This window comes from Zingiber officinale, chromosome 11A (assembly GCF_018446385.1).
Source record: "Zingiber officinale cultivar Zhangliang chromosome 11A, Zo_v1.1, whole genome shotgun sequence".
Taxonomy (NCBI): domain Eukaryota; kingdom Viridiplantae; phylum Streptophyta; class Magnoliopsida; order Zingiberales; family Zingiberaceae; genus Zingiber; species Zingiber officinale.
The window spans coordinates 27,926,686-27,941,247 of NC_056006.1; the positions used below are offsets into that span (position 1 = coordinate 27,926,686).

The 14,562-nt window shown below is 36.8% G+C and overlaps 1 long non-coding RNA gene across 2 annotated transcripts; it reads right to left on the bottom strand.

Moving 5' to 3' along the window:
* Positions 1–11,514: 11,514 nt before the first annotated feature.
* On the bottom strand, positions 11,515–14,207 carry LOC122030832. Of its 2 annotated transcripts, XR_006125629.1 has the most exons (3): positions 12,884–14,207; positions 12,119–12,284; positions 11,515–11,831 (listed from the first exon to the last, which is right to left on the bottom strand). It is a non-coding gene; the product is annotated as an uncharacterized LOC122030832 (long non-coding RNA). The 2 variants fall into 2 exon arrangements; XR_006125628.1 differs by lacking the exon at positions 12,119–12,284.
* Positions 14,208–14,562: the final 355 nt, after the last annotated feature.

The following is a 14,562-nucleotide window of genomic DNA, read 5'->3' on the forward strand; positions in this document are numbered from 1 at the left end:
AAAATATATCCATAAGAAATTTCTAATTAACCTGGTTGGAAGGAACTTATATTGGGTTCTAAAATCTTGCATAAATTAAATTGGTTTTTTTAATAGGGCTTTCAAAGAAAATAGTAAATGTTTAAATTTCTTTAAGAGGCTTTGTCTAGAAAGTGATTGTTGCTCCAATAACCAAGATGGTCTAGTGCCTCACCACAGCCTGGAAACCAATTACTAAAATGAATGTTTAATTGGCTAACTGTTAAGCATTTAATTATAATTAGATAATGCTTTTAATGTTTGTCAAAATTCCACAAGAAATTATTTTTTTTCTTATCACTCATCTATAAAAAAATAAATTATGAATTGTTTATCTCACATGATGCTTTTAAATTCTTTGGTAAACATTTAGAAAATTTTTGAGTCCTTGTTAAAAATTTTTGTTTGCAAAACATTTCAAAGTTTTTTTTTAAAAAACTCATAGTTCTTTTTCATTCTTAAACTTTCATTTTTTTTTAAGTAACCCTTAGACTATTTATCATTATTTAGTGGAATTCTTTTTTTGGTACCCCATTTTTAATGTAATCAAAAGGGGGAGTAATAAAGATTAAGTCTAGGGGGAGGGTAGTATTTTGAATTTTAATTTTTGCAGTTAAGTTTTTTTTTTGTGCTAACAAATTTTTTTTAATACTATTTGTTTACCCTAGCTTAACTTGGGTTTGATCACATCAAAAAGGGGGAGATTATTAGTACCCCAAGATAGTTTTGATGTGATCAACCAAGTTAGGTTAGGTCATGTTGGTGTTTAACCCTATGTCTAAGTGTGCAGGAGCTTAGGAGCGCAGGAAGTCGAGCAAAAGATGTAGCTAGTAAGAAGGATAGAACGGGAGAGAGTCGACGGTCTTGGTGCGTTCGAGAGACGAGGTTCTACGGAAGAGTATGCGGGAGGACGAGAAGGAGGCACGCGGCGTTTCTGAGGGACGAGAAGCCGAAGCTGAAGCTTGCTCGAAGGCTGAAAGTTGGATTTGGGTGAGCCCTATTCCGAATGGCTAAGATCACCCAAAGCGAGCGAAGCCGGAACAGAAGACCCGGACTAAGGCGAACTGAACCAGAGAAGAAGATCGGGACCAAAAGTCAACAGGCTATTGACCTTCTTGGTCCGGGTGATCGGACCAGGATCTTTTTCCGGATCACGTTTGACGTGATCCGTTGCAACGGGGATAAAGTTTTAACCCCCTCCAGGTGTTTGGAACCCTTCCAGGTGCCCCGACTAGGGCTATAAATACAACTCTGGTCCCATAAGCTAAACACAACAAGAAATTAGAGAAACAACACTTGTGATTAGTTCTGTTTGATTTTAGCTTTCTATTATTTAGTTGTGATTGTTGTAAGAGGCTTTTCTGCTCAAAGGAGACTTTAGTGAGCTATTAACTTCCTTGGATTAACAACTTCCCCGGTTATAACCAAGTAAATCGATTGTGCCTCTTTTTTTATTTATTTAATTTCTTAATTCCTTTTATGCAAGTGTTTTATTTAACTAAGCTGTAAAAGATCAAGAAAGATTGTGTTTATTTTTGTGTAGGCTATTCACCACCCTCTAGCCGGTCGCCAAGGGACCAACATGGGGAGCAAGTAAAAATCCAGTAGATGAATGTGAAGATAAAGAAAATCAACCACAAGAAAATGAATAAACACAAATAGAGCCCAGAACAATAAGAGTAAGTTCAGATCACCCAATTGACAAAATAATAGGTGATCCAGAACTAAGGGTTCAAACTAGATCATCATTTAGAAACATAAGTCAAATATCCCTAATTTCTAAGGTTCAACCCAAAATAGTAGAAGAGCCCCTGAGTGATCCAAACTGGATTATTGCATACAGAAAGAACTGGTCCAATTTGAAAGAAACCAAGTCTGGGACTTAGTTCCTTTACCCAATGTAAGAAATTCATTGAGACTAAGTGGATATTTAGGAATAAGTTAAATGAAAAGGGGAAAATTCTTGGAATTAATCTAGACTAGTAGCTAAAGGGTTTAGTCAAGTAGAGGGACTTGACTATGATAAAACCTATGCTCTAGTAGCTAGACTTAAATCCATTGGAATGCTACTAAGTTATAGAGCTCATAAAGGGTTTAAGTTATACCAAATGAATGTTAAATCAGCCTTCTTAAATGAACTAATGAAGAAATATATGTAAGTCAACCACCTGGTTTTGAAAACCTAGAACACCCTGATTATGTTTCAAATAAAAAAGGACACTATATAGTCTAAAACAAACACCTAAGGCTTGGTATGAATGATTATCCACCCATCTAATTTCAAAGGAATTCAAACAAGGTCGAATTAATCCAACCTTATTTGTAAAAAATTTTAAATCTGACATTTTTGTTGCCCAAGTTTACGTCGATGACATAATCTTTGGATCTACAAACTCAAACTTTCTATAAGAATTTATTGACCTAATGGAGCAAGATTTTGAAATGAGTCTAGTGGGTAAGTTAACCTTCTTTTTATGCTTACAAATTAAACAAACTAATGAAGATAATTATGTCTATTAAGAAAAATATACAAAGAAATTACTTAAAAAAATTGGAATGAATAATGCTAAAGAAATAAAAACACCCATGTCAATAAATGAAAATATAGATAATGATCCTAATGGAACACCAGTAGACCTAAACTATTATAGAAGTGACATAGGTAGTCTATTATACCTAACTACAAGTTGACCTAACATACTATTTACAGTTAGTATGTATGCTAGATATCAAACCTATGCTAAGGAGCCCCATCTAAAGCTTATTAAAAGAATCTTCAGATATCTATGAGGTACACCAAATATAAGAATGTGGTACCCTAAGACAACTAATTTTGACCTTTTAGGATATTCTGACTAAGACTATGTTAGCTCTAAATTAGATAGAAAAAATACAAGTGGTGGATGTGAACTACTTGGGCCATCACTTGTTAGCTGGTTTAGTAGAAAGCAACACTATGTCGCTTTAGCTACAATTGAGGCAGTGTATATAGCTATGGGTGAGTGTGTGGTACAATTATTATGGATGATGCACACATTACAAGACTTAACCTAAATTATAAAAATACAAAAATCTTTATTAACAACATAAGTTCAATAAATTTAACTAAAAATTCCGTGCATCATTCAAGAACCAAACATATAGAAGTTAAACATCATATTGTAAGAAATCATGTAGCCAAAGGTGACATTGAACTCAACTATGTTGAGTCAAAATTGAACCTGTCAAACATATTTACTAAACCATTATCAGGACTAGAATTTAGCAGCCTAAGACGAAAATTAGGAATGTGTATGATAGACTAGGACTGCTATTTTTTAAAATAATTTGCAAAATTCTAGGGAAATTTATTTTTTTATTTTCTAAAAATTCCCATTTCCTTAGTTTTTAAAATATGTTTTGGCATTAGACTAGATCAAATCCATAGAAATCGTGTTCTTATAAATCTAGGTATTGAGCATCTCATAAACACACTAGGTCTACTCTAATTACGAATTTAAAAAATTCGAACAACGTGAGATGCATAGGCCTATTGTCTGGATTTAAGATACTTATATCAGTGCATCAACACAAGTCTGAGCAAAAAATACTAGAATTAGAATGATCAAGTGATCTACTTTAGTCAAAAACTAACGGGATACATTAACTTGACTAACTAAGTGAACACTACTATCTTCTGATAGTCAGTTAGTAACTAACGGTTAAACATTTAAGGACATATTTTTTAGATGAATATTTTCAAATATATCAGGTTTAGGAGAAGAAAATTTTAAAATCATTTTCAAAATAATTTATTTTCGTACCGGTTGCAAATATCACTTTCAAAATTATTTTCAATTTTTTTTGTAAAATACTTTCAAATCCTTATTCTACAAAAATTCATATTTTTTAAAACAAGTGTTTTCTACTTTTGAAAAAAATATCTTTGAAAATACTTACAAAACTCTTTGCAAAATTTATTAAAAGAAGCTTTGAACGATTGAAATTTTAAAACACACTTTTCAAACAAACTATCTTTTTAACAAATCTTCTTGTCACGCCCCAGAGGAGTCCCTGTCCGAAGAAATTTTGACAACATCTCCCCTGTACAAGTGACAATCTGAAGCATTACTACATACAAAATATACATCAGTCACATTCAGCTAGAATATATACACAACTACTTAGTTTATATCATCAGCCCACTCGACTGGAACAAAATAAACACAACCATGCAGTTTAATAAGCCTACACGACTGAAAGTAAACACACAACAATGTAAACGCAGCGGAAAACACAAAACAATATGAACATAAGATCAACAACGACACTAACAAAAATACCTGCAACCACCAGACTAAACTCCAAAAATCCACAGTGACTTGTTCAAAAGAAAAATATGCAAAATTAACATGTCACCCAAACAATAACAAAATCCAAAAAGAAAACTATCATCGTGTGTGACGTGGGACCCAGGACTGGCAGCCGGGACTCTCCAAGCATCCATGACTCATCTACCTATTACCTGGCGAAAGAAAACCAAATTACGAGGTGGTGAGTATTGGAACTCAGCGGGTAAAGATAAGATAGTGCATGAACGTAATATACAAATAGAAAGTGAGCCAAGAGTATACAGTCTCATAAGAGGAAATAGAAGATACTACAATAGAATCAAAATAAATGCTCATACTTGAAACCATATCCTAGGCTAGGTATAGTAGGTCAGAACTGGTACTAATCTGCTACAGTACTGCTCATAACTACAGAGGTAATAAGCAAGGTATATACAAATTTCCAATGACTAAACATCTACAATGAGAATATGTCTCAACACAAGTAAGCATACCAGCATATGCGAACAACAGCAGTAAGTAAGCAATAACAGCATACATAGACAACAGTAGCCAAAACAAATATAATAACAACAGCGTATGCATGGATGGTCACTCCCGCCCACCTCTCTGCACCATGACCCCTGTATGGTCGAGAGGTCGGGTCAGTGACAGACTGTACACCACTCCAGCTACCACTCTCACGAGTGGCCGAGGGGACAGTTGCATAGTAGCTAACTAGTTACATCTGCGACGGGGTCCCTGCTGCTCGTAACTCCAGCTACCACTCTCCATGAGTGGCCGAGTGCAGCGCGACAGGACAAGAGGCATCAACTCCAGCTACCACTCTCTCGAGTGACCGAGGATGCGGCCCTAGTCAACGACTCTCTCGACCGCAAGGGAGAATTGGTCGTTGACATGCATGCCATGACATGATGCGCCAAATGCAACAATCATCATACAAATATAAACAAAATTAAGTATGCTACCTGAAGCCAGCATGCTCATTATAATTTGTAATAAACAACAGTCAAAGCATACAAACATGGTATCTAGTATCTGCTACTAATCATGGATAACAACAAGAGACTGTATAGATATGGAAACGAATTTCTCAAAGATTACGTGGAAGTATCAAGCATAGGAAAATAAGAGTAGAGTCAAGATAAAACAATCCTTACACAAAAATAGCTCATGCACCAAGTTCAAAGAACTAAAGAGTCAAAGTAAGAAGTACCCGCCTTTACTTGTCAATCGTGCTAGGTTGTCTCCACTTCGGAACACTTGGCTCGTAGCAGTGTCCTGCAACAAATCGTATGATTACAACCAAACCCCTCATACCTCAACTTGTTACCTAATCCCAATTCAAACAGAAAACCCTAATTGAACCAAGCCATTATACCATCACAAAACAAGACCATGTAACCAATCTAAAATCACCACTGAACCTACCCTAATCCAAAATCACCACATCAAGCTTGAAATTGAGAACGGGAACTCATTGAGTTCGAATCACTTCAATTGAAATTGATTGACAACCAACAACCACCTTAGGGTAAGGTGAATAAAAATAATAATTCTGTCAGATGAACCTTTCCCAAATCCATTCCGAAGAATCAACCCCAACAAGGAGCAATGGAAACCACCAAAAACCGATCGATAAACTCTAGAACCCAAAGCAAAAACTCACGCAAAAGAAACCCTAGTGTAGAACAGGGCAGCATCTGAATCCATATGCTAGCCTACCAAAAGAAAACACTCATCCATACCTATAAGGGGAGAGCTACTTGTTGGATTAGTTAGGGCACATATCGAAGAGAAGAGGGTCGGTGTCAGCCGTCGGCTCGTCGTGGCGTCTCTGGTGCTGCCATGAGGAGGAGCAAGCGGCTGCGACTGCGGTTGCGGGATCTCACGAGGAGAAGAGGGAAGAAGGCTCAATCGACACCGGGATGAGCAACACCGGTGCGATCCCATGCTGTGGACAAAGGCGATTTGGGGAGGAAATCACGAGAAGGAGATGCTCGCGTGAGGAGGAGAAGGATCTCGCCAGCTGCTGGTTCGACGGAGAAGAGGAGATCGCCACCTGGGTGAGGGCTCGGGGGAAGAAGCTCGGCGCTAGAGGGGGGAAAAGGAGGTGTCGGTGGGTTATTAGGGTTGGAGGGATTTTATAACAAATACTTAGGTTTAGTGCAATTAAACCCTAAGTTGATTCCTTAATCAACTCCTACTTCCGGGTATTCCTAACAAGCTTTTATCGGCCCCATTAGTGCATTCCCTCTAAATACATCATACGAGCTCCAATTAAATTCCAGAAAATTTCTAAAAATTTATAAAAATTCCATTAAGATTTTTTGTCCATTAAACCTTATTATTTATTTATATTTGTTGCCGTATTTTATACTTCTTGAATCTATTTTTCTTGTAAAATTTATTTGTACAAAATATTTTTGTTTTGCAAAGTCAACTTGTTGAAAACTATTTGAAAAATCAGAAAACTTAAATGGGACCTACTACTTTCAAACTTATTTTACTTAGCAAAATATCTTTGAAAATGCTTTAAATTATTTTACAATATTCGTGCTACATATTTTTTAAGTGTTTTAAAAACTATCTTACAAAATGATTTCTAAAACTTCTTTAATAATTTAAGCTTTGCAAAAAGATTTGAATTAGAAATGTTTAACATTTTAAATTTTTAACGTTTTAGTCATTTTCAACGTTTTAGAAATTTTCAACGTTTTGAAAACCCCTTTGAATAGTTTGAAATTTTTTTTAAAAAAAAATTATATTAACTCCTTCCTTCTATCAAACCTGTAGATTTGTGTTGAAAATTTGTACTAAAATTTTATTACAATCTACTATGCTTATCTGCATTATTTTTTATGAATGTCAAAGGGAGAGAGTAAGAGTTAGTAAGAAAAAGAGAAAAGAAACTAAAATTAAATTTAACCCTAAAATAATTATGTCTTTACTATTTCACTGCTGCATATATTTTCCTAACTCTAACCTAGGTTGTCATTGCATCAAAAAGGGGAAGATTATTGGTGCAATTTGTACTAACGTGTAGGATCGATGACGTGCTAGAGGGGGGGTTAATAGCATGTGTGGCTTTCACATTCGTTTCAGAAAACACAGAGTAAGAAATGCAATGGAAAGTAAAGAGACAAAGAGCGCAATCGCAAACACCAAGAGTTACTTAGTTCGGAGCCTGTGGTGACTCCTATTCCAAGGTCCACACGTGAGAGTGCTTTGGATGGACAATCGCTATAAGCTCGAGAAATCTTTACAAGATCAATTACAATTGCAATATTAAATCTAAGTTACCGATAATACAAAGATGTTGGAAAGGAATGTCAATTGTCGGCGTAGCAGTTGCGCGTTGTTAAAGCGTTTTGTCGTAGCACACAGGAGTGCAAGTAGTCTGATTTTCAATTACCTTGAAGTGCTAGCCAAGACCCCTTTTATAGCCTCCTTAAACTTGATCTAGATCCCCTGATCTCGAGATCAAGTCTTGACTCGACCTGGATCGGTCGATTGATCCCCAAGTTCGGTCGATCGATCCCACCTGAATCGGTCATCCTTCCAATCCTGATTCTGCTGCACGGATAGAGTTTCTCTGTTCGATCAACCAATCTCACCGTTCGATCAACCGATCCCTAGCTCATCTGGTCCGATCAACTCGGCTCCACCATGTCACTGCTTATCCTCAGTTCGATCAATCGATCCTAAGGTTTGGTCGACCGATCCCTCGGTCAAACTCGGTCAGATCTCTGAAAATCTAATCCTGCTGTACTGGTTTCGGTCGATCGATACAGACGTTTGGTCGTCCGATAAAGGTTGAATCTTACCCTACAACAAAGTGTTAATTAAGTAAAACAACTTTAGACAGCCTTCGAACTATTCGGTTCTGATTTTGGATTTCCTCTAGAAACCCTAGGTTGAACCGTCACCTATTGTTCCCTCACAGGGGAACGCATCCTCACCTACTCCTCTCAGGAGAAGTTACCTATTGCTAGACTGGTCCTCCAGATCGACTGGACTTTCAGCCTAGGGTTATCAGCCCCTAGGACCTAGGGTTACCTCCCCCTAAGGTTTTCCATAACCTAGGGTTACCCCCTAGGGTTTTCCACCTGCCTAACTGTAACTAGGACTTTCCATCACCTTGGGTTACCGCCCCTTAGGACTTAAGGTTACCCCTTAGGGTTTTCCTCCTGCCTAGAATCTACTAAAACTTTTGCGTAAGACAACTTAGGACTTTCCTGCAAGTTCAATCAATCTTGTTAAATAACAAAACAACTTAACTTTAGACCCTTTGACATAATTAAAACCCAGGTTCAATCGTCCAATGCTTTCCGCACCAACATAACGGTCTAACTCAGATTTTGATGAATGACAAGTGAGTTAAGTTAGGTGTTGTTGTGATCTAATAGATTTACTGAGTGTGCAAGGTTAACTAACTTGGAAGGAAGTCCAGTCGGGATGTTTGATTCCTGATTGACAATCGAGATATTCGATTCTCGATTAGAAGGAAATCCAATCAGGATGTTTGATTCCCGATTGGCAGTCAGGATGTTTGATTCCCGATTAGAATGAAGTCCAGCCAGGATATTCGATTCCTGATTGGCAGTCAGCATGCTCAATTCCCGATTGGTCGAAGTCTGAATGTGTGATTCCAGAAGGAAGACCAGGATGTTCGATTCCCGAAGTCCAGGTGTGTGATTTTGAAATGAAGATTGGGATGTTCGATTCTTGATAGGTTCACTCGACACTAGATAAGTGAAGGTAAGTCACTAGAGGAGAGTAATTAAGTGAAGGCGCATCTCGGTTGAGGGGACAGAAGTCGTCCGTCTCATTTAGGTCCATTTTAGAAATCTAGATTAAAACTCTGACTAGATCCTAGTATGAAGGATAGGATTTAAGTCATAAATTAATCATATTAATGTTGTTCTAACTTTGTTTTATAGATTAAATATTATCATGTTAGACTAACCTAACTTATAGAGTAAAAGGAGCAAAAAGGTCTCAGGTGAACAATACCCGAGGTGTCTTCAAGCAATGGAAGGAGCCTTTACGTTGTTCATGGAAGGAACCTTCGATTCTATGGAAGGTATCTTCCAAGGGATAAAGTTCAGACCTCGTCGACGATAAGGAGCAGCATTTTTTGGGATCAAATTTTACACATTTAAGGTACCTTCAATACTATAGAAGGCACCTTTAACAGTCAATATATAAGGAGGTCTCACTCAAAGCTTTCTCACAACTTAAGATCAACTTCTGTACGAGCTCCTACGTGCCCTATTAGCCTTCTGACTTCTCCGGCATTCTGTTGCTACTCTATTATGACCCTACTACGCCCGACTGCCGCCGAGAAGCCATCCAAACACCGTGTTCAAGCTGACTATCTACAAAAGTGTTTGGTAACAAAACTTAATTACTGTACGTAATTTCTATAAATGGAAAGTGTAGTCTGTTACACTCTTTTGATTCTTGTGTACTCGATCCCCTCTTCTGGCAATTCCAAAAAAGGCTTTTAGTAGATTACCCATCGATAGGTCCGCGGGATCTGGGTCTTGGAGTAGGAGTCACCGAAGGCTCCGAACTAAGTAAAATCGCTTGCATTCACGTTTCTTACTTTTACTCTCTTTTTTTTTCTTTTCTTATTTCTGTTGCATGTACTTTGTTTTCAACTTAGAAAAAGAATAAGTCTTTTGAAAATCACATGATCCCCCCCCCTTACATGCATCTCGATCCAACAGATAGTTCTTCTAGTGGTTAGTTATTTTGTATTTAAATTACAAAGGCTTTATTTAGGTATTTCATTTGCTAATTGTTAGCACTTTTGCATTTACAGGCCAACCGCTACGTAGGGAGACACGTGACACACATTTCAATCGGCTACGATGCTAGATCAACGACCAGGGCAAACTACCTGTTACTTTTCATCAAAGCAATGGGCATCTAATTGGCCCAAACACAGATTCATTTATGATCGAGTTAGGTCTCTCGATAAAGAAGTTTGCTCCCTTACAAGTTAAGAGTTAGAAGCACGTCCCGTTGATAATAAAAGGATGATAGATGATCGATTATCAGTAAGTACAAGTAATTCAACATATTTATAATCACTCCTTTATTACTAACCATATGCAAAATAAATTTATTTTATTCAAGTTGCTTTTGATATCAATTTTTAGGATTCATCATCGGTCATAAAGGAGACTGACCGATTAATGAGTGCAAGGTATAGCTTTGGTTTTTAGTTTAGATTTCATATTTGTATTTGGTTAGTATTTCGCTGCACTAACAAATACATAGGAAGCAAACAATTTGGAGTGATTGACTATTCAACCCCCCCCCCCTTCTAGCCAGGCCATGATCCTCAACAAGTGGTATCAGAGCGAGCGTGCTCTCCATCGGACTAACCACCAAGGAAGCTGAGGATGGCCGACTTGATTGTTCTGCCAAAGTGTGAAGGGGAAAGTCTACAGGATATCACCTTTTAGATGGTGAAAATGGAGAACTTCTTTGAGACAAATTGGGATACCATAATGGTTGTCAAGGAACCTTTTGAAACTTCAAGAGACGAGAAAGGGAAGAGACCCCGACTATGTTATTAGACCAAGGAGCAAAGCTCACGATCAAAGGAAAATGAAAAGGTAATATCAATTTTGATTGATATTTTACCTAATGACGTAATGAGTCATGTAGGTGAGTATGAGAATGCCCATTATTTGTGGAGCAATGTAAAGATGGTTCTAGGTGAAGAACCTACCTACACACACTACAAGAAAAAAGCTGATAGACAACGCTTTAAAAGCATTATCTATGTGGCTGAAAAAGCATTGTAAAAAGCACTATTCTTAAAAGTTTGCACAAAGATAACGCTTTAAAAGCATTGTCGTTTATAGCTTAGACAACACTTTTGCAACACTTTAGAAGTGTTGTCATTTTTTGCAAAGACAACGCATAAAAAGCGTTGTGTTTTTTAAAAACAATGCATAAAAAATGTTGTCTTTTTTAAAGACCACGCATAAAAAATGTTGTCTTTTTTAACAAAGACAACAGTTTCACAACGCATAAAAAAATATTTTCTTTTTTAAGCAAAAGACAAGAGGTTTGAAACTATTATCTTTTAATGCCAAAGACAAATAAAAGATAAATGAAAACAAATCTACTTCAATCAATAATATATTATTAAATAAACAACCAAGATAAATATATAAATTATCATCCTTACACTTCTACAACAAATATAATTACTTGCATACAAAGAAATTTTAATTAGGAGACACTCAAAACTACTCCTATCGACTACATTTTATTGCATGAACTTAAAGTATCTTGATAGATGCTACTTATTCTCTTAACTTGAATGTTCTTTACTCATTAGTTTTAACCATCTTCTCGCTTAAATCCCAAAGCCTTCTTATAGTTCTTCATCGAAGTACTTCCCAGTCATACCTCTGAGGTTCAGATGCAGTACCACATAGCATGTAGTTGTTGCTCCTGTAATCATTCATGCCCGAGTTATTTAGCTAGAGTTTTTGAATACCTCCATTCACCTTTAAAATATCTAAAACTGCACTGCATGTGAAATTTCCACAATCTCAACATCTAATGAAAGATAAGAGGAATAAGCAAACAACATGTGAAATTTCCACAATCTCAACTTCTATCATCTAAGAAGTCAAAACCTTTTTCCAAAAAAGTCAAGAAATTAATGCATCAAAACAGAGTCAACTGGAATAAAACTGTCAACTAAACATAAAGGCAAATATATAGAAAGTAAATACCATGCTGATGACATGTAAGATTGTTTTTGTAGTCCACATGACAAGGTCTGATTGCGATAACTAGTATCTACTCTATGTAGGTGTTTATAGATTCACAATGTTGAGATTCAGACCCAGTCAAAGTTCTGTCACCCAAAACTAACTCCAGCAACAATGCAAATCCATTCTGTGAGAAAAGAAAAGAATATAGAACAAAGAAAATTCATGTATCAGATAATAGACATGAAATATGAAACAGGAGCATAAACAAGATTCAAAATATAAACTAATTCAGTATGCTTACACAGCTTCTAGACAAATAAAAGAGATAACAAATTCAAGATAAAAAAAAATTGAGCTGACTCGATTCTCAGCAGTGTAAATTGGACATAAAAGAAAGCTTAATGTCTGTTTTAACTTTAATTTTGCAACTTCCTTTATTTCCAAATGTATATCAGGCTCAACTATTTAGGATCAATCAATTGAATTTTAATCCTCAAGAAAAAATTTCCAAATAGAACATCAGTAAGATTGCAAAAAAATGAATTTTGCATGTATTTGATTTGTTATAGCCATAATCAAAACATACACAATTTCTAGATTTGTCAAATTTCCAATGCTCATGGAAACTACATCAGATAGATTCTGGCTTGGAGTGCCTCTGCAGGAAATATCATACTAAATGCTTTTTAAAAGTTTAGAATACAAAGAACAAGCTATAAACTTCATATATGTACTAAGAAATAAGAAAGAAATGTAAAAGGTGAAATAAATCATGATGCTTACAGCCAAATCACTAGGTTTTGAGATGAGCAAGTGATCATGGTTCAGCTACACGGATCAACAGAGATCTGGTCCCAGTTCTTTAGAACATTATGTGGATCCTCTATAGATGCTTTGAAGCCCATCAGAGCTTTGACTACAAGAAGAAACCAAATAAATACATCGAGAATAGGAGAAAGAAGAAGCTTTAAGCTAATTAAATCATTTGTTCTTGTTTTACCTTCAAAGTTAACACTTTTAGGGGATAGCACAAGGGTTAAGGTTATTCAGGACCAGTGGAAGTGCACCCAAAAAACCAGAAACTTATATCTTTTCCATTCCATTGATCTCAAAGTCTAAGAACAAGTGAACTAGAAGGTTATTCAGGATCGGTGGAAGTGGAAACTAGTCTATCCTAATGGCATCCAAATGAAGAACAAGCATCGTGGAAACAAAGTCAATAAACTAACAAGCATTACATGGAATTAAATTAAAGAAATTGCATCAACTAAAACTTATCTAATGGAAAAGACATTTAATCAAACACTTGGTGGGCATGAGTCAATGAAATCATAATGTGTGCAAATTGAAACACAGGAAGTCAAATTAATACAAGAACTTAACATTCAACAATAACAATCCACAGACATAAACAATGCATAACCAAATCAACCCAACGAACACATGAAGATCAACCACAGGTCGAAAGAAAGCTGCTACCCGGAGGATGAATGTAGGAAGAATTGTTGGAATGCGAAGAAGGGCTACTACTGCGAGGAAGGGCGGTCGAATATCTTCTTCTAGCCCGAAGAAGGAGATGGTCGGCCTGATGGGTGAAAACTAATAGAAGAGGTGGACAGAGTCGCGTCGATGATGGGAGAAGCTCCACTTCTAACTTGAAGAGGAGACGAAGGGTGATGACTGGTTTTGGGCGTGGCGGAGATGAAGCATCGGCAGCAGATTGGGGGCAAGGAAATGTCGTGGAGGATTGAGATAGAGTGGAGAGATGGCAGCCGGCTGGCGGTGATGAGGAAGGTGAGTATGGCACTGCCGGTCTTCGTGGTGTGCGGTAGAAAGCAAAGCAGCATCCGACGTTCGAAGCGTGAGAAGCCGACAGTGGAAGCATCAGGGTTGAAAATCACGAAGGGCGGCATGGATGAAGAGTTCCTTGGCTGCGGTGTGAATCAGAGAGGGAAGGAGGTGGACAGCCGGCCGTGAGGAAGAGATGGAGAAGAGAGGAGTGGCATCGGTGCATTGGCTATTTTGTGTTAGGAAGCCAAGAAAAAAAAGGATGGCGTGCATGAAGGTTGAGAAGGATTAGGTTTCTTAGTGGGTCGGGAGAAAGGTGAGTGCCAAAGTGAAACTTAGAGTTTTTCTACTTTTTAGTTGTATCCAACGGTTCAGATCATCCCAGATTTAGATGAGGGCTTGACAATAGATAAAGTTTTTTAAAAATCATTGTCGTAGACACTAAAAAAATGTTAATAAACAACGTTTTTCAAAAAGCATTGTCTTTGACCCATAAAAATCACTAATAGACAATAATTTTTAAAAAACTGTTGTCTATTAGTAAGAAAATAAAGAAATAGACAACGCTTTTCACTAAAAGCGTTGTTAAAAAAAGGACAACGCTTTTTAAAAAATGCATTGTCTTTTAAGTCTTGTAAAATCCTAATTTTCTTATAGTGACAAAGAAGAAAAGT